The sequence below is a fragment of the Thermobia domestica genome, chromosome 9 (genome assembly GCF_964235325.1).
Source record: "Thermobia domestica chromosome 9, izTheDome1.hap1.1, whole genome shotgun sequence".
NCBI classification, from domain to species: domain Eukaryota; kingdom Metazoa; phylum Arthropoda; class Insecta; order Zygentoma; family Lepismatidae; genus Thermobia; species Thermobia domestica.
The window spans coordinates 34986822-35005696 of NC_137462.1; the positions used below are offsets into that span (position 1 = coordinate 34986822).

General features: G+C 36.5%; 1 protein-coding gene across 1 annotated transcript in view; it reads left to right on the forward strand.

The window, feature by feature from the left end:
* Nucleotides 1-572: 572 nt before the first annotated feature.
* The window catches only part of LOC145694555 (phosphoenolpyruvate phosphomutase-like), a 300696-nt gene continuing 282393 nt past the window's right edge, over nt 573-18875 (forward strand). The window contains exon 1 of the mRNA XM_081770879.1: nt 573-580. The gene's annotated coding sequence lies outside the window, so the exon portion shown is untranslated. The remainder of the gene's footprint in view (nt 581-18875) is intronic.

Here is an 18875-nt window from a genome sequence, read left to right on the forward strand (position 1 = left end):
ACACACTTCTATCAATTTTGCGATACGTATAACAGTGATTTTTTTTATAAAATGAAAAAAAAAAAAGAGCTAGGATAACGGAATATGGGTTATTTTTGTGTCCAGATTTCAGTAATAAAAACTACATATCTGGTTTCTTGAAAAGGGATTCTGCGGTATGTTAGGTTGAACTCTTGGAGAAGTAACGAGAGACATTGTGGTAAATGAAACCTTGACAATGGTAAAAATAGCCCACAGTAGTGCATAAAATGTGAAATTTTAATCTAGTCATAGAAATGACCACCTGCTGACCTTACGTAAATTTATAAATAACACCATGGTTGTATATACTCATACACTGAAGATGAAAAGAAAATCATAACATGTTCAGTGATATAAAAAATAAACTCGTAGCCTACATGTAGTAATTCTCTTGATAGTTTGCTCGTCCACAAATATATATTTTCATAAGGTCAACAAGTGGTCACTTGTATCTCTACGTGATACATTCGTTATTTGAGTTAAGAAAAAATAATATATAAAAAGGTCAGATAATATTACTTACATGTCTACTTCGTTTTCTTTGACTGCACGAAGTACACAATGATATTTCAAGAAAGAATCCCTTTATAGATTTTGCAACCATTATCTTTTCTCAGTGGCTGCGTATTTACGTACATCTTTACGAATAATTAATAAATAGTTATTTGTTTCTTGATCTCAAATTTATAGATTTGCCATACAATCAGTGACAGAACTTCCACTCAGAAGGTGGCACGGCAAGAATTCTTTTCAGAGAATGTTTATAACTATAGGGCTCGAAAGTTGAAGACCTAAGAATTGAATAAAAGGACTTATAAAAAGTCCTAAAAATATTTTTAAAAAAGAACCTAAAAACTGGAAAGAAGAACGTAAAAATAAGACCCAATTTAATTAGAATTACATATTTAATGGATATAATGCTCAAGAAATACAAGCTTCTGGTAGGTTAACGGTCTGTCCTTCTTCCACAAACTGAAGCACAAACTAAAATAAGGAAACTTCCCCCCTCACCCCCCTTGCTGGAGGACATTGTTACGCCTCCTTATCTGGTAAAAAAGAGGATTTTTCCTCAACTTTCGGGCAATATTTATAACTGACTGATAATCTTAGGTTTCGGGTTAGTTCTGTTTTTACTTACGGCTTTCGGACGATAAAGTAGTTAACTATATTTAAAGTTTTTCTTTTAGCTTTTATTTCTTTTGTTTTATAATTATTACTACTCTATTAATCGCTTTACTTGTTATATACTACGAGTATCTGTTTTATTGTTTCTTTAGCTTTTCAATGATCCCTATTTTAATTTCTTATAAGTGATTTTTATTGTTTTATTATATTGTTTCAGTAAGCATATATTCAATTTACACTGTTTTAGAAAACTTATTTTTTATCGTTGGTTTTATTTTGATTTATTTTGTAAAAAAAATGAGAAGCATGTATCAGTCTGATCTTTTCGTAATGGAGCCTCTACATTAAACAAACACCTTACAACTTTAATACATGTACAGTAGAGCCCCGAAAACTCGGCTTACATATGTGGACCGAAGAGTGGTCTAGTTAGTGAATGGAGTGAATGGAGCGGGTTATCGGGAATGGAGTGAAAAAACAACAAGTACGAGTGTTTCCTCAGAAAGTATAGTACTGTATTTGTATGTATTGGTTGATTGAGAACACAGCAGAGAATAAAGGGGTTGCGGTGGCCCAGCGGTAGAGCGTTCACCTCCGGTGCTTGGGGTCCCTGGTTCGATCCCAGCTCGCGCCGTGTGGACTTTGTAGTGGACAAACACCGTGCTCATGGGATTTCTCGGGGTTCTCCCGTTTCCTCCCACTTTCTTCAGTCCACCATTTTACTCATCTCTCATCATCACCGCCTGCTTTAGCCTAACCGGCATAAGCGTGGAACGTAATACTTAAAGATTTCATTTCATTTTTACAACAGAGAATAAACTGCCCAATTACCTTTAAACAAAGGAAAAGTACGTACTTTATGAAGGTACATGAAAATGAAAATTAATGAATACACACTGTACACTAATTTACGGTAATTTACCTGATAAGACAGACCTCAGAAAAACACTCGCCAACAACCTTGAACGGGTCTGCCAGGGCGTGGTCTAATTATCCGAAATGACGGGGCCGGATTATCGAGTGCCCAGTTTTAGGGACTCTACTATAGGCATATATATATATATATATATATATATATATATATATATATATATATATATATATATATATATATATATATATATATATATATATATATATATATATATATATATATATATAGGGTTAATATCAAGGCCCGGATCTTGTTGACAAGTCAACTTTTTACTGTTACGCATAGGACAAGGCAAGTTCAAATAAAAACGTTATCCGTCAACTCAAGCTTCTGAAAGTATATTTTTTTAGGGTCAACTTTTGGTCACTTTTTGCCGTTTTGAAGTTTCAGGTCATTTTTTAAATATTTTAAGGTAACTTTCAGGTCACTTTGGTCTTTCTTTTAGTCTTTTTCCTCTACATAAAGGAATCGTAAAATGAACACTGTTTACAAATTTGAAAAATACAAAATTAGATTATCTCTATTCCTGCTTTCTGACTATCGGGATGGAAAACTGCATTCCTAAAAAGCTAATGAACACTAAGCTGTAGCTGGTTGACGAGGGGTAGGGGTTGGTAGGTGGCTAAACAGATGATTTTGGGTTGTTGACCACAAAGGATGTGATCACGTGAATAACTAAAAATGGATTAGAAGACGTAGAAAGATTTTAAACAAGGTTTTTATCTATTATTCTCGTGTATACAGTCTACACTTGCGAAATTCTGTTCTTTAAGTGTGCTTCCTAATTTCAACTCGGGAGTGGATTGACACTTTCACAGCCGTGTGCATCAACGAAGTTTAAAGGAGCGTTCACCCAAACGCGTTCAACATTAAACTTTGAAGTTTAAACGTGGTTGCAGGACTTCTGTTGCACCATTGAAAGTCGAAGTTTAAGTAAACTTCGGTCAATTTGTAAAATCGACTCTGATTGGTTGTCGCCTTTTGTCTCTAATCTTCGTTTAACAAAGCAACAAATGAAGAAAGCACACCGCGTGCCGGTCTTTTCGATTTTCGAGATTGTGTGCATAGAGTTGTGTGCATAGTCTAATTTCAGTGATCGTAATTGTGATGGTAAAGTAATGAAACCACTAGCAAAACAGTTTTGCGAACACGAGAAATGTATTGTAATTTCGTTAGTGGAAAAATACAAAGACATTATTGAATGTAAACAGACTGACTTCGATCAAACAAAGTTTAAACCAACAAATTCGACCGTTCAAGCTAAAACCAAGTTTATCCATAATTTGAATGAGACTTCACCTTGAACGTTGTTGGTGCATCAGACATTTTCACCAAGCTTAGTTATGACCCTCGTTCAACAGTTGAACTTCGTTGGTGCACACGACCATCAGTATGTAGAATACCGTACAATGGACAGCAACTAACAGAAACAAAACTTGAAAATGAGTGACAAATGGTAATTAAAATCCAATAGATATTAAGAAAATGTCTATATTTAACGAAATAAACTTTTTAAGAAAACGCAAGTTTTAAGGTCAATTTTTGTGAATTTTAGGATCATTTTATAGGAATTTTAGTGTCATTTTATAGGTCACATTTTAGAAAGTTTTAGGTCAACAAGATCCGGGCTCTGGTTATTATAAATGATTGAAGCGATTTCATGAATTCACTGTAGCTCTAGTAATTGAGATATTGTAACAAACTCAACAGTAACGTAGAAAAACTCAAGTTTGCAAGTTTACTTCAATTTTGTTGCAAGTGTACTTCAGATTTCTCCCACGAGAGCGCAGCAGTGAGCAATGAGGCAAAATGGCGACAGACGCCGAGAAAACATTTCGTGTCATGGCGTCCATGCTCTCTTGACCTTAGGGATGCGCTCGAGTCGAGACATGTCTCGAATCTCGACTCGACTCGACTCTAATTCGAGTCGAGATTCGAGTCGAGACACACTTTGTAAAATTCGAGACGAGTCGAGACAAACGTATTTCTCGACTCGAATTTTCGAGTCGAGACGGCTCTTAAAAATCTCGACTCGACTCGAATGTCTCGAAAATCTTTCTATAATTTTTAATATTATTTTGAAGAAAGTATTCACTCAGAAACAGCCTTGAAACCAATTCCAGCTTTCATTCCTTCAGAAAGGTACAAACCGCATAAAATTAATAGTTAATCTTTAAAGATCAAGATTTAGTTTTCAGCTCAATTCAGTTAATTAGAACTAATAGTTAATGTCGTTGTATTTGGTTGTACTGCAAATATAATGATAATAATAATAATAATTTATTATCTAGTTTGTATAAAACTATTATCCGTAGTCTAAATCTAGTTTGTATAAAACTATTGCGATCAAGTGAACTTCATAAATTCTCTGAATGAGCAGTTGGTAGTCTATAGTAATTTAGCGTAGTTATAATTATTGTGTTTTCGTTCCCATGAACGCAATTTGCCCAACTATTCTGAGGCTTTAATATGTTGCAGCATATCACGAGCTACGGATAATATATAATGTAACATTTGTTGTACATCACATATTATGATACGAGACTATTTTGCATAGTATATCTTATCTAATATAAATAAAATAAAGAGTTTGTTTGTGTGTTTGTCTGTCTGTCTGTGCGACCTGGGGACCAGACAAGTGGACCGAGAGTTCCCAAAATTTGGTCACGGGTACCTTAGTCCAGGCCCCAGATCAAGACGAAGCGTTTTTTTTTTAAATTTCGAACCAGGGGGGCTCGGGGGGGACGTTTACTGGGACCGACCTGGGGACCAGACAAGTTGACCGAGAGTTACCAAATTTTGGTCACGGATACCTTGGTCCAGGTCCCAGTCTAAGGCAAAGCGTTTTTGTCAAAATTCTAACCATGGGGTCTCAGGGGGGCGTTTAGCGAGACATGTAGTAAAAGTAACCCAAATTGATCGACGTTAGTGTCAAATACATAGTATTTACGGTCGCTGAGATCAATGGTGACACTTCCATCAGCGATGACTTGCAAATTCAGCTACTACTGTATGCGGGCCGGGTGTCAGCGGGTGAGGAATACCGAGACATGTATAAATAGCCCATATTGATTGATACTAGTGTCAAATCCATAGTTTTCGCGGTCACTGAAATGAATGGTGATACTTCCACAGGTGTTGACTTCCAAATACAGCCCCCATGCGAAGAATGGGTATATTAAGCTAGTATTACAATAAATGGACTGCTTGGATGCCAAGAACTATTACAGATAAGTAACATTCACTTCTATGAATAGGTATTTTTTAAAAGGATTTTTGTAAACACTAAGTTATAAAACAATGAACTACATACAGTAGTTATGGTTTTGGTACCCAACATAAAAGAAATATGGATTGTTCATGAGATATTGAACTTCAACTTTCACTCCTGGAAAATTTCAATTTTGGAGTTAGGCCACTTGGCATCAAAGCAGTTCACTGTAAGATAAATACATTCCGCACATTAGTAACATAGTTGTTCAGGGGCCTTCGATTTCCATCCTCTCAAATGAAAGCTGAACGATTGCTTGATACATGCTGACTATATAGGAGAAATAGTGTATTAAGTTTTCGAGCTTTGGTGCGTATCCGTATTTACACTCTGATATAACTTTAAGTTCACACTCAAATCGAGCTAATTGTTTAATGCATTTCGAAAGCTTTTGTTTTTATGCAGCTCATTAAGGAAAATCTATTTCATAATCGTAACATTTATGTACTAAGAAACTATGAACGTAAAGTGGACTCGACCTAGCCCCGTGGCCGCTGTGACTCAGTGGCACAGCTCTCACCCTTGGTGTGTGAGGACTCTGATTCTGTGTGTGTGTGTGAACTCCGCGGCTAGTGTATGCGTCTTTTCCGTGGAAGACTCGGGTTCAATTCCCGGCGCGAGCTCATGTAGTTCGGATTCCAAGTTAATCAGTAGGTCTACATTTCATATATCCTCACTGCTGAAAGAGACGGTAAAGTCAAAATCAACTCAACAATATATATGTGTGTGTGCTTATGTGAATTTCCTCGTGGCTGTATGGTTAACACATACGCCTTGATCGCGGGAGACTCTGGTTCGATTTACGGTGGAAGCTCATGAAGTTGTTACCGGTATCCCACTTCAAACTGTAGATCCATGCCTCATATAACCATAGATATAATATATATGCCTTTGATACACTTATTTTCCGACTTTTAAGCCATCGAAAATTTCTGGACACAGAGTCCCGTAGACCGAAAATGAGAAACATGGGTACAGAGTAAAACAGCCATAGAAATTTAAGCTTTTTAGGCTAACTTAATCCTTACATATAATGCAACTAGCTTGGCCAAGTTATAATGGAGGAAATGCTATCATTGCAACACTCTGAGAATAGAAATTGTTCGTCAGGTATTACTATCCCCCCTCTCCTGCAGAATGAAAACCCTGACTAAAACTCAATATATATATATAAAACTATTTTGTGTATGTAACAAACAGTGGCGGATAGTATTCATGTTTCCTTGCAGAGGTCCTTACGAGGGTTCGCTTCCATCTTTCTCTCCCCAAGAACTAAAATAAATTAAAAAAATTGATATTACTTGTTAATCTTGTACAAAAGACGCAATTAAAGTCCCAGTGTAACACCCCTTTACATTTAGATTTTTCCCCTGGAAGAAAACCAGTTATTATTGTTTCTTGATTTCTCAGTCTCACCTACATAAACATACGAATAGAATTACAGGATAGGGCATGTTTAGAGTGCTTGCACGTGACATCTAACTATATTTCTCATCAAATGTGTCACAGATGAAAATTTCCGTTTGTACTGCCTCTATTTTCTGGTACATATGTTTCATTTATGTTATGTTGCTAAAATTCGTTAGGAAACAAGTACAGACTGCGCCTGTGTGCCTGACAAAACGTAAAAGTACTGGATAATTATTTCTTCACTTTCTTCCGAAAAAAAAAGGAACCCATCTCATGTCGGCTAACAAAAGGAGGTAGCGGACCAAAGATAGCCGTTGTTTACCTAAGGTCGTTACACAGCAGGGGTTTCATTCAGTCAGAGGGAAAAGAAAAAATAATTTAAGGTTTCCACATTTGTTTTGAACTGCAATATACTTCTTCCTTTTATTTTAAGAACCATTTCCTTCTCATTTGTCTGCATCAGAAAAAAATGCAAAAAATCACTAGAATGTGCCTATTTACCCAAAGTACGTACTAGATCACTAGTTCAATAGTAAAATCACTAAATCTAGTACGAAATCATAAATGTGGCATCCCTGGGTTGGAGCGGAAGTAATGGTTGGAGTAAAAACTAGTCCGTATTTCTACTGCGTTCTGTTGTTGAATTCACAGAAATGTTCAAAAATAAATTCAAGAAGTAAAACACGATCCTACAAAAGACTGTTTACTTGCTCACTGCTTTTAGTATTGTGAACTGAAACTCAAGTGCGCAGTCATGTTGAATACTTCTGTCCCTTTCTACTTTACAACTTGAGGTGGGATGAGGGTCAGGATAGATCTAGTGATATACCGCTAAAGGAAGTGCTTCAGTACAGAGTCGGAAGCGGTATGTATTGTTTATACTACTTACAACGTTACCCCCCACATAAAATATAAATTCACCCTTTCTCCCTTCCCTTTTTCGAATACAATGAACCGACTCTTTTGCTGAAGAAAGATGCTAAAAGAAAATTAAAACATCTGTGTCTAAACTTTCTTTGAAGCGCAGTCTTTTGTATTTGTAAGGTTTTGCGAGTGTTTTCGAGATAGCCAAATCTTTTACCATGGATTCCTGCTGCGAACTGACCGTGAGTAAACACCCGATCTCGCTGTGCTCAATTTCTCTCGCACACGTGAAATGGGTTTGTTGTTTCCAAAACAAATAGGAAGTTACCTTGTGCTTTTGCATTTCTGCACGCACACAGGTACCATTGTTGTTTTGATGATCAGAAGAAATATCAAAACCATCCGATATATATGATACAAAACAGCTAACAGAGGGAGGCAAAGATAAAAGTAGGCCTATACCAAGTTTTCCGCGTGGTATCATTATGGAGAATAAATATTTGATAAAGTCACGTGGTGCGCTTAAACCTATTCCATCTGTCCTTATAATTTTTCTGGTCTCATCAATTTCTCAGGAGAATACGTACAACATATGTCCAAATTCCATATATACTCTTTCTAAACTAATGAGTAAACTCATTAAGAACACCAACTGATATCAATAAACAGGAAAGAAAACAATACTTTATACTTCTATCATTTGGTACACATCTCTATGAAGCACAGCTTGTTTCTTTTCGAAATAGCTCCTTCGTGTCACAGCTGTGGTTAGTTTTGTTTTGTGTTAGGATGAAAGAGAGAAATGCAACATTTGCTTCGCGGTGAAGTTATATATATTATTAAGATGAGCGGTGATAAGCGAGGTTTAACAAAGAGTGCCTTTCGGATGCACAATTTAACGGGTAGTTGCAGTCCGTGTTGAGAATCGAACCAAAGCTATGTAAGACATGTTAATATTGAGCTCTTTTGTGGTAAAAGTGAACTTCAGAAACACACAAAAGACTTGAAACATCAAGCTAATGTAAAGCAATTGAAAAATAGCCTACCTATCGCTGCATTTTTTCTGTGGCTAGGAACATGCAGTGTGTAGCGACAAGAATCGTGTTAAGGACTTTTTTTCGAACATAACATTCCCTTCCACACCATAAAAGACAATATAATGTTTGTTAAAAGAAAGTGCACATAATATTTTTAAATTTTGTTTGTGATCCTATCATGCATAATTATAAATAATGCCTTTCATACCACGAGAATGAGTTCAACTATACGTCATGGCCCCTCTAAAGCGGGGCCGCGGTGGCTCAGTGGTAGATCGTTCACCTCTGGTGCTTGGGGACCCTGGTTCGATCCCAGCTCGCACCAAGTGAACTTTGTGGTGGACAAACACCGTGTGCGTGGGTTTCCTCGGGATTCTTCCGTTTCTCCCACTTTCTTCATTCCACGATTTCACTAATTTCTCATCATCACCCCTCTCCTTTAGCCTAACCGGCATAACCGTGAGATGTAAAACTCAAAGATTTCACTTCATTTTTCCCTCGAAAGCGATATATTTCAAAATTATTTATTGTTAGATATTGTAAATTTACGGTATCTATTTTAGTGGACGGGAAATTTTGCATCTAATCGGAGTTACGAAATTTGCATCACTGTCTTTTGAAAGGATGCCTAGAAAAAATACTACTAGAAAATAACTGAAAACACAAAATGGATTTGATAGCCAAATTCACGTCATCTTGGTGCGTCATCATTTTTCTTTAAATATTTGTATTTAGTATTAGATTAGAGTTTAGTGCCCCTTTCAGCATCAAGGCTATATGAGACGTGAACTTACAAATTAACGTGGGTTCAGAACCACAGGAGTTCCCATCGGAAATCGAACCTAGGTCTCCCGCACCAAAGACGCGTACGCTAATTATATGGACAAAGGTGTTCGATATTTAGTAATGTGTACATAAAGTTGTGAAATTGCGCTTGTATAATGGAATGCAATTCCTTCTACTGACATAAACCTTCACAATACTTAGCTGGACAAAGTATCTTTAAAAAGAAAATGTCACTTTTTATGTTTCAGTTCCTGGTTCGACTGAAGGATGGAACAAATTGCAAGGAGCGTTTTTGGATCCTACTTTGTGTAGTTGATTCATCATAAACTTGGTATTTGATACGGATATGAACTATTACACTTATTTGGTGTTTATTTCTAAATAATAAGTCCTAATACAATTTCATAAAATTGTAATTCTTCTTTAGTTTGTATCACTTTACACAATGACAAATCCAAAAGGTGTGTTGTATCGGTGCAGTACCAGTTTTTCACGTTTTTCAAAATGTTCCAAAACCCAAAGAATAATCTTTAATTTCTGACATTTTAGTCGTCACAAATTACAATTTTATAATGTAGTCAATGTTTATAATTACTGGGCAGTTGGGCGTTTAAACTAATGACATCATAATAAAGTCAAAACCATAATTTTTAGTTGAATTGATTCTGAGTTTAACGTCCCGTTCAGTAGCGAGGCTATGTGAGACGTGGACCTACTGATTAACGTGGAATCCGAACCACATGAACTCCCACCGGGAATCAAGCCCAGGTTTCCCACGCCAAAGGCAAGTATGCTAACCGTTAGCCACGAAGGAGCTCCACCATAATTTTAGTGGGCGATAAGAAATATCTCGCCAGTGCTTTTACAATAAATAAAATTTTATAAGTATTAAAGAATAGTGGTAAGAGATTTTATAATAGCTCTTTTATTTATGAGATATGAGTATTTAAAAAAACAACTAAAGAATAGGTTGGCGGAACCACAAAAGACTCGTAAAATAAACTTTCTTATAAATACATACGCACCTTACTCACCTTTTATAATTGCTATGCTTACGTTCTCCATAAAAACAGAAATTCTCTTTTAGTGATACTTTACACAAGATCATGAAGTGGGTTCAAATTTAATTAAAGGCAAAATACAATACAATAATCCACAAATATTGCCTCAAGTGAGTTTAAAGATTTCTAAACACTAGTGCGAAACCGGGCTCTGCCGTTGCGATCGATTTAAAGGTCTTGAGACGAAAGTAAGAAGGGACTTACGCACACAGTAAGTAAAAACAATTAATATGCCTGTAACTTTCCCCCAAATGGGTGTATCTTAAAACTAACCTCACCATAATTTTTCTAATTAAATTCTAGCCTGAAATTATGTATCATATTACCCTATTCCCATTTTGAAAACTGGACCTTAATTCAAAATGGCGGGTTTCAAGATGGCTGCCATCAAGGTCATATCTACCATACGACTTCCCCCAGGACTTATATGTATCCACATGGTTTTTCTTCACTTTTCTTCATTAACGCTCCGTTTACAAAGGGTAGTAAGGGACTTCTGTAGTAATCTCTAATAACCACATCACAACTCTTAAAAGTTATTTTTTTTTTTTTAAATAGAAAACATGCACCATGGCAAAAATGTGTCATCACAAGTAATGATTCATACATGCCTTCTATCAGCAAAAAAAGTTTCATTGAAATTGGAGCCGGACATTTGAGTGATGTCCCTTGTGGGATGTGATTGAACGTGACGTCAGAACACATCGCCCCCCTTCCCGGAATTTACAGGAATTAGGTGACCTGAGTGAGCACATGTGGTGCCAGCTCTCTCCAGCGACCTATCAAGGATCATTGCGTGTATGCCAAGACGTGTCGCCGTTTTTATCCATGCCAAAAGTCGACATACTGACAATTAGGTAGGTAGTCATGATGGTCTGGCTGATGTGTGCGTATATTTTAACTCGTACATTTTGTCTCGACTCGAATTCGAGTCGAGTCGAGACAGAGACTGTCGAGTCGAGACACGAGTCGAGACAGAAACATATTTTCGAGTCGAGACACGAGTCGAGACAACATTTTCTCGAGACGAGTCGAGACAGGGTTAAATCTCGACTCGACTCGACTCGACTCGAATGAATCCCTACTTGACCTAACCCCACCCGTAGACTTTTTGTGTCTGTGTGTGTGACGGGGAGGTTATGTGAAAGATTCAGTGTTTACATCTCCTCTACTAGCAAACCTGGCAGAAAAGCGAGCCCGCATCAACAATGCTTTTGAACTCATTGATAGGGACATGCTGCACCGAGTGTGGGTAGAAGTTGATTTTCGGCTTGACGTCTGTCGAATCACTAAGGAGGCACATATCGGACATTTGTAATTGTTAACAAAAACTTTTTGAGTTTTTCTATGTGTGTGAAAAAGAATATCGCAATATGTACAGTAATACAGTTATTATAGAGCTCTGAAATGGCTCTAATCATTTATAATAACTCTATGAAAGTTGATTAGTTTCAACTATTTATCAGTTTGCATGTAATTTGATTCCTTTACTACGTTACGAAATTATGAATAGCCCTATTATATCTTCTACTACAGGACAAGTGCCAAACACTTTTCTATGTGCAATAATTGTGTATAAACAATTTTCTATAGAAATCCTATGCAGTAATCGAGCATATTATGTAAACAGTTAATTCAGTTTACTTCCTTTCCTGTTATATCGAAAAGAAAAAAACTGTTATTATAGTTTGGTGTCATCCTAACCTAACCTACTTGAGACATGTTAGACAAATGGCGTGTAACAGGCTATAATCAGTTGTTTTTTTCGTTATTTTCAATATAAATATAATCAACATAAGATATTTTTCATACTTAAAAAATACTATGTTGTTCTTTAATAGAAAAGGTCCAGTTACGTACTATATGAACAGCAACAATAATACACTTAATCCTACAACTGCCTCTCCGTAATGCATTACGTTACAAAGAGTAATAGAAGGACTTACGATGAGCTACAACCTTCCTGAGAGAAGCTGGCAGATATACTGTGAGCCTACTACATACATTTATGAACTAAATAGTGGTGGGAGATAAAGTTCTGATAATCTTATCATACACAAATCAATTTCTTCCATTATAGCGTTGATTTCAATGAGAAAGTCATAAAATATTATCACGACCCAACATAATCTGTGCATATTTGCGCAACTGCTTTCATATTTAGCACACAAAAATACACTGTTATTGCATCGTTTTACCATAGCCAAACATATCTTTAGTAACATGGTGTTATGGAAGGAAAATACTGTTAAGCACAACACTTTAGGCAAATTTCTAGGGAATATATATACACAATATCACAAATCGTAATATAAAATGGCATAGGTACGTAGTAATAAATCATGTAAATTTAGTTTATTCTTCCAGTATCACAAATGTGAGAACAATCAACTAGCTATGTTTCAAATCAGAGCAGAATACGCCATCTTGGGAGAGGATATCTCGAATCGAACGCTACAATCGAGACTACGCTCGAATCTACACTGCGACATAGAGAAGGACATCTCTAATACTTTATATTATCTTAATTGATTTTTCTTTTCTTTCTTCTTCTTCTTTTTTTAACTATTTTGGTGTAGTCTTACCTTTTCTTACAGTGATTAATGTTGATTAGGTTGAATTCGCTTAGATTAAGCTAGATTATATTCGGAAAAATAACAGAGACCAATAATTTAATTCAATGTGGCTCAAAGTAGAAAAAAAGTACAACGAATGATTTTATAACCAAAGATAGCAAGGAATGAAATTGTTGGTAATAAATATTTCTTTGCTGCATTTTTGAATAAAATTATGTTACTTAAACATAATTTTTATACACTTTATTCTGTCATAGACCCAAAGTCAATAATCGTCGCTACAATTGCACGCTCAAACTATTTTTGCTATCTCTAGCAATTGTTTCTAATGCATTGGTTAAACATGGAACTAAGATTTTTCTCTTTACACGAGAGAACCAAGGTTTTCTTTATTGACAGTGACATGCCGTGGAAAATCAGCACCCGGGGAGAGAGTATATGACGGCGTCCCCATGAGTGAAGTGATAGACCAGCCGCGAAGCATGAGAAAATTTTTCAAAAATAAACCCTGCTTTTCCTTAATTTTAAGTACTTTTTATTACCTTTTTCCTTCCATTTTATATATATCTGCACATGCATTTTCCTAACATCAGTAACATTATCTGCTGTTGATCTAAAATATTCCAAGTAATTTTCTTCTCTCCTTTTTCTTTCTTTCTTCTCTTTTTTCTCCTCCCGAATTTTGCGCCCCCTTACTTCGGCGCCCGGGACCGTTCGCCCCACTCGCTTCCCATAGTATGGCACTGTTTATTGATCAGTCATGGACACTTTTTTCCTTTTTTCTATAATCCAAAATTTAATTGATTAGAGCGGCATGCTGTTTTACAACGCATTGTATTGACACGAAAGTTCTGTAAAATACATGTATATATATATATATATATATATATATATATATATATATATATATATATATAGTGCAATATTTTTTTTAGTTAGAAGTAAGACCATTAAACGTTGCAGGAAGCGTACTGCCAAGCGTAAATCCGTTTGAAACATTTATTCTTGTTTGTTTCCTGATTTGTTGAAGAGATACAGATATTAATTTCTTATTTGTTTTTCACGATCTACTGAATTACTACGGCATGAATCATCAGTCCATTGCTGTTTCATCAGAATTTAATATAAATGGAAATATTTTACTTGTAGTGTATTTTACATTTTACATAGCTAGTACAAAATTATACTGTATAGCACACACACATATATCTATATCTATATCTATATCTATATATCTATATCTATCTATCTATCTATCTATCTATCTATCTATCTATCTATCTATCTATCTATCTATATATATATATATATATATATATATATATATATGTAAAGGCCATATGATCCTATCAGATTTTATATTTCGAAAATAAAAAAAGAAAATTGCCTACACATAATGCAACTTGAGTATTCTACCTGAAAAAACGTGGGAAAACTTCAATCAGAATTCAAAGTCCTGGCATATAGATTTCGAAGCCAGGACATCCCTGATGGTAAATTAACCGTAAAAGACCCATTCAAAATTTTAGTGGGCACCTCACTGCCCACCCCACATAAAAATCCTAGATGCGCTACTGATTAATGTCCACGTGTTTGATCCACATACAGCTCGCAGATGACGAGAAGAACCCTAAAACAGGGGAGCGGGGAAAAGTCAACGACACGGTCAAGTCCATTTTCAGTTTTTGAGGTGTGGTCTATACTTAGATGTCGTCTGCTACTCCGGGTAAAGTTATATGTGTGCTATTCCGTGGTGTCATTTGAAACCACCGTGCGAAAAGTGGGCGAGCCCATACCTACGTCTCACTACTTCTGCTAGGGTTCTTCTCGTCATCTGTGAGCTGTACGTTCAGGATTTTCCAATAAAGAAATAAGTATAAAATATATAGTACATATAATATAGTATTTGTTAGGCTAATGCAGCGTTTCCCAACCGGTGTGCCGCGGCACACTGGTGTGTCGTGAATGGGCCGCTGGTGTGCCGCGAGGAATCGAAACAAAATGTCTAATTTTATAGCAATCAAATTGCAAAACGTAGGGAAAAATGTATATTTGTATTTCACATTACTATGAATCTACCATTTTAAGTTTCATACCAAGTTACTGTTCTGTATATTTCTAATGTTGAAAAAAGTATCTGTTATCATTGTTATTGTTGCATTATTGCTTCTTTATTGTTGCAGACTATTTCGTAACTTGAAAATTTAAAATATCATTCAATCCTCTCGTCAAATTACCTACATTTGTGTTTTAAAAGCAAAAGAGATTTGTTTGTTCTTTCGTTATTAGGTGATCATCCTTCTTAGTAAACGGTTGGATACAGTTTTTAAAAAGAAAGCGTATATTTAAAAACCTGAGTCCAATATTCCATTGCAGTTGTTTTCTATTTTAAAGTTATAATGAAAAATAAGCATAATGATTTACCACGGGGAAAAACAGTGATAGAGTTTTCTTCTCCGTGAGATCAATAATCACAGAAAAAATACCTCTGTGTTTAATATTTACAAATAATAATATGCATAAGTGTGCCGCGAGAATCCAAGTAACACCCGTAGTGTGCCGTAAGTTGAAAAAGGTTGGGAAACGCTGGTCTTATGTCTCACATTTATGCTCCAAGGCTATAAAGGAAGAAAAAGAATTAAATGAAATCTTTGAGTTGAGTTGAATTGATTTTAAGTTTATCGTCCCGTTCAGCAGCGAGGCTATATGAGACGTGGACCTACTGATTAACGTGGAATCCGAACCACATGAGCTCCCGCCGGGAATCGAATCCGGGTCTCCCACGCCAAAGGCAATGAAATTTTTGAGTTTTACGTACCACGCTTATGCCGGTTAGGCTAAAGAGAAGGTGATAATGAAAAATGAATGAAATGTTGGAATGAGAATGTGGGAGGAAACGAGAGTACCCCGAGAAAATCCACGGACACAATGTTGTCCACCACAATCTTGTTTGGCCGGGAATCCAACTAGGGACCCCACATATGAGTGATTTTTTCCTTTATATTTTAATATATTAAATTTATATTTGCCCACTATCTCTTACAGATATTAGGAGGTTTATAACGGTTTGGGTACAAAAACCTCGCGGACCAAAACCTCGACGCCCAAAATCTTGCTGGGCCGAATCTTCGCCTCGCCAAAACCTTGCTGTCCAAAACCTCACGGGCCAAAATCTCGCCGGGGCAAAACCTTGCCTTGCGAAAGCCTCGCGTCCCAAAATCTCGCTTGGTCTAAACTACGCGAGACGTTGGGAACAAATGTCAGTACAAAACGTCGTCACGACGATTTCTTCAATGTAGAATGCTCTACCTGTGTATATTGGTATATGTATTATAGGGAGCTGGTTTTAATGCGAGGCTGAGGAATTCAAAGTTGGTTGACAGCTGCCCCACTCCGTCACCAAGGAACGGTCACTCGACGGTCCTGGGCAGGGCTGTCAGAGCGTTGTTAAAAAAATTCACCAAATACTCACTTAATTCAAAGAGTTTATGCAATTATGTAATCCCTATCGAAGATTCCTGTATACGTGGACACACGCAAATTAGGCTGTGACAACACCTGCTTCAGTTTTTTCTCCCTCGCTTCTTCGTCGCACTGCACTATGACCTTCCTTATTACTTCTCTAGCTTCGCTGTGTATAGTTTGCCCTTCTTACGCTGCGAAGCTATTGTAAAATGAATAATAAGCAATAAAACCGCAACCACAACAGCACTCTACAAATAACCAACTCACACTAACTCTTCAGAATGACAATCATGTGACAATTTTCTAACCCTGGCAACGCTGACATATAGAAAGAGGGTAAGAGAGTATCGCAAGAGTCAGCAAGAAAAAATGTTGATATTTTCCTCCCTCTACCCCAGCCCCCGCTGGTAAATAAGCTAGCTCCCTATAGTACGTATATACTGTATTTTGTTATTGCATTAAAATAATGAGAAGAAAAAAATTCTAAGGCGTGCTTTGAAAATGTATCCTATATAAAAAGGAAAATGACTATGTTTGTGACATCATACCTCTTGAGCCACCGGACCGATCTCGATCAAATTTTTAACATAGATGAGGTTCAGACCTGGGATGTATTTTATAATTTCACTTTAACGGCACAACGAAGAGGAGGGGGATATATATATATATATATATATATATATATATATATATATATATATATATATATATATATATATATATATATATATATATATATATATATATATATAATATGAAACTTAAATAGCTCTTGAACCACGAGACCAATCTCGATCTAATTTGCCACACAGATCAAGTTAGAGCCAGGGATGGTTTTTATCATTTCACTTTGACGGGAAGAGGGAGGGGAAGGTGGAGACACATAGAAATACATAAAAATGAAAGTGGCTGCGTTTGTGACTTAATAACTCTTGAACCACCCGTTCGGTCTGCATCAAATTTTCAACGTATGTGGGGTTTGAGCCTGGGATGTTTTTTATTTCACTTTGACGGTGACGTTAGGAAAAAAATTCTAACAAAATCGAGTAATATTTATCAAAGTATGAAATAATATCTTAGTTTTTACGGCTCTCGGTTATGTCCTGTAGGTTAAAGGAGACGTAGATGATCAGAATATAGGAAATGATGGAATGAAGAAAATAGGAGGAAATGGGAATACCCCAAGAAAACCCACGCACATGATATTTTGTTTCTTCTTCTTATTATTTTTTATTAGTATTGTTATTATTATTATTATTATTATTCCTATTATTATTTGTAATATGGAATTGAATATTAAGAAACTCATTGGGTAAACTTTAAGGAAAGCTTTCATTACGCAAGGTTTTGGTCCGCGAGGCTTTTTTGGGGGAGGTTTTGGCCACGCGATGGTTTGGCCCGGCGAGATTTTGTCCCACGAGATTTTGGCCGCGAGATATTATTCGTATCCCGTTTAAAACCCAGTGACCTTCTTTTGCGTAAGCTACTACTGAGAGCGTAGTAATGGGTAATTTCGGAATGATTCGTTCAATAATAATGAATCCTTCAGTGGAATGAAAGGGTTGAATATTTGAAAGGAATTGAATAGACTTTGACAGAATCAAAAGTCGTATTCACCGAGGAGAGTAAAAAAGATGGATTCATTTAACGTAATTGACGGATTGAGTCAGTGGATTTCGTTGGTAAAACAAGATGAAGAACTAAACAATAGATTAGTGGATCTAGTTGATGGATTGATGTGGATAGAAGCGGATAGAACAAAGGGACAGTACATGACAGAGAAACCAGTAATGAACCTACTACGCATGTCTACAAACAGCCAATTCTTCCTTCTTCGTCTTTGTGTTAAGCGGCCCATACACGTAAACACATGCCTGAAGAAACAGCCCGACTTGTATGAAAAATGATAAAACCACAGGCAAGTTGATCGTGTATGGTCTCGTTCATTCATGTTGAAAGTTTTCAAAATCTTCTGAAAACATGTTTGATGTTTTTGCCGTTCTGCATGCATGTTTACCGTGTATGGGCTCGTTCATGCAAGGTGGCTGTTTTATATTTAGGTCCGCCAATCACGACAGCGGAAGAAATCACGTGAGTCTCTCCTTCGTCGCATGCCAAGGTCGTGCAGTTGCTGAAAGAAAAAGCACGCGTTTCCTCGTCCTCCACACTTCTCAAACTACTTTCAGTATGTTGGACAGCACGTTGGTACGTGTGTGGGCAAAAAATTCTTTCAAGATGCATGATGAAAGAAACCTTTCATACATGTTGGTAATGCAAGTGCGTGCGTCTATGGCGCGCTTTACTGCTTTGCATATGACAAACAAG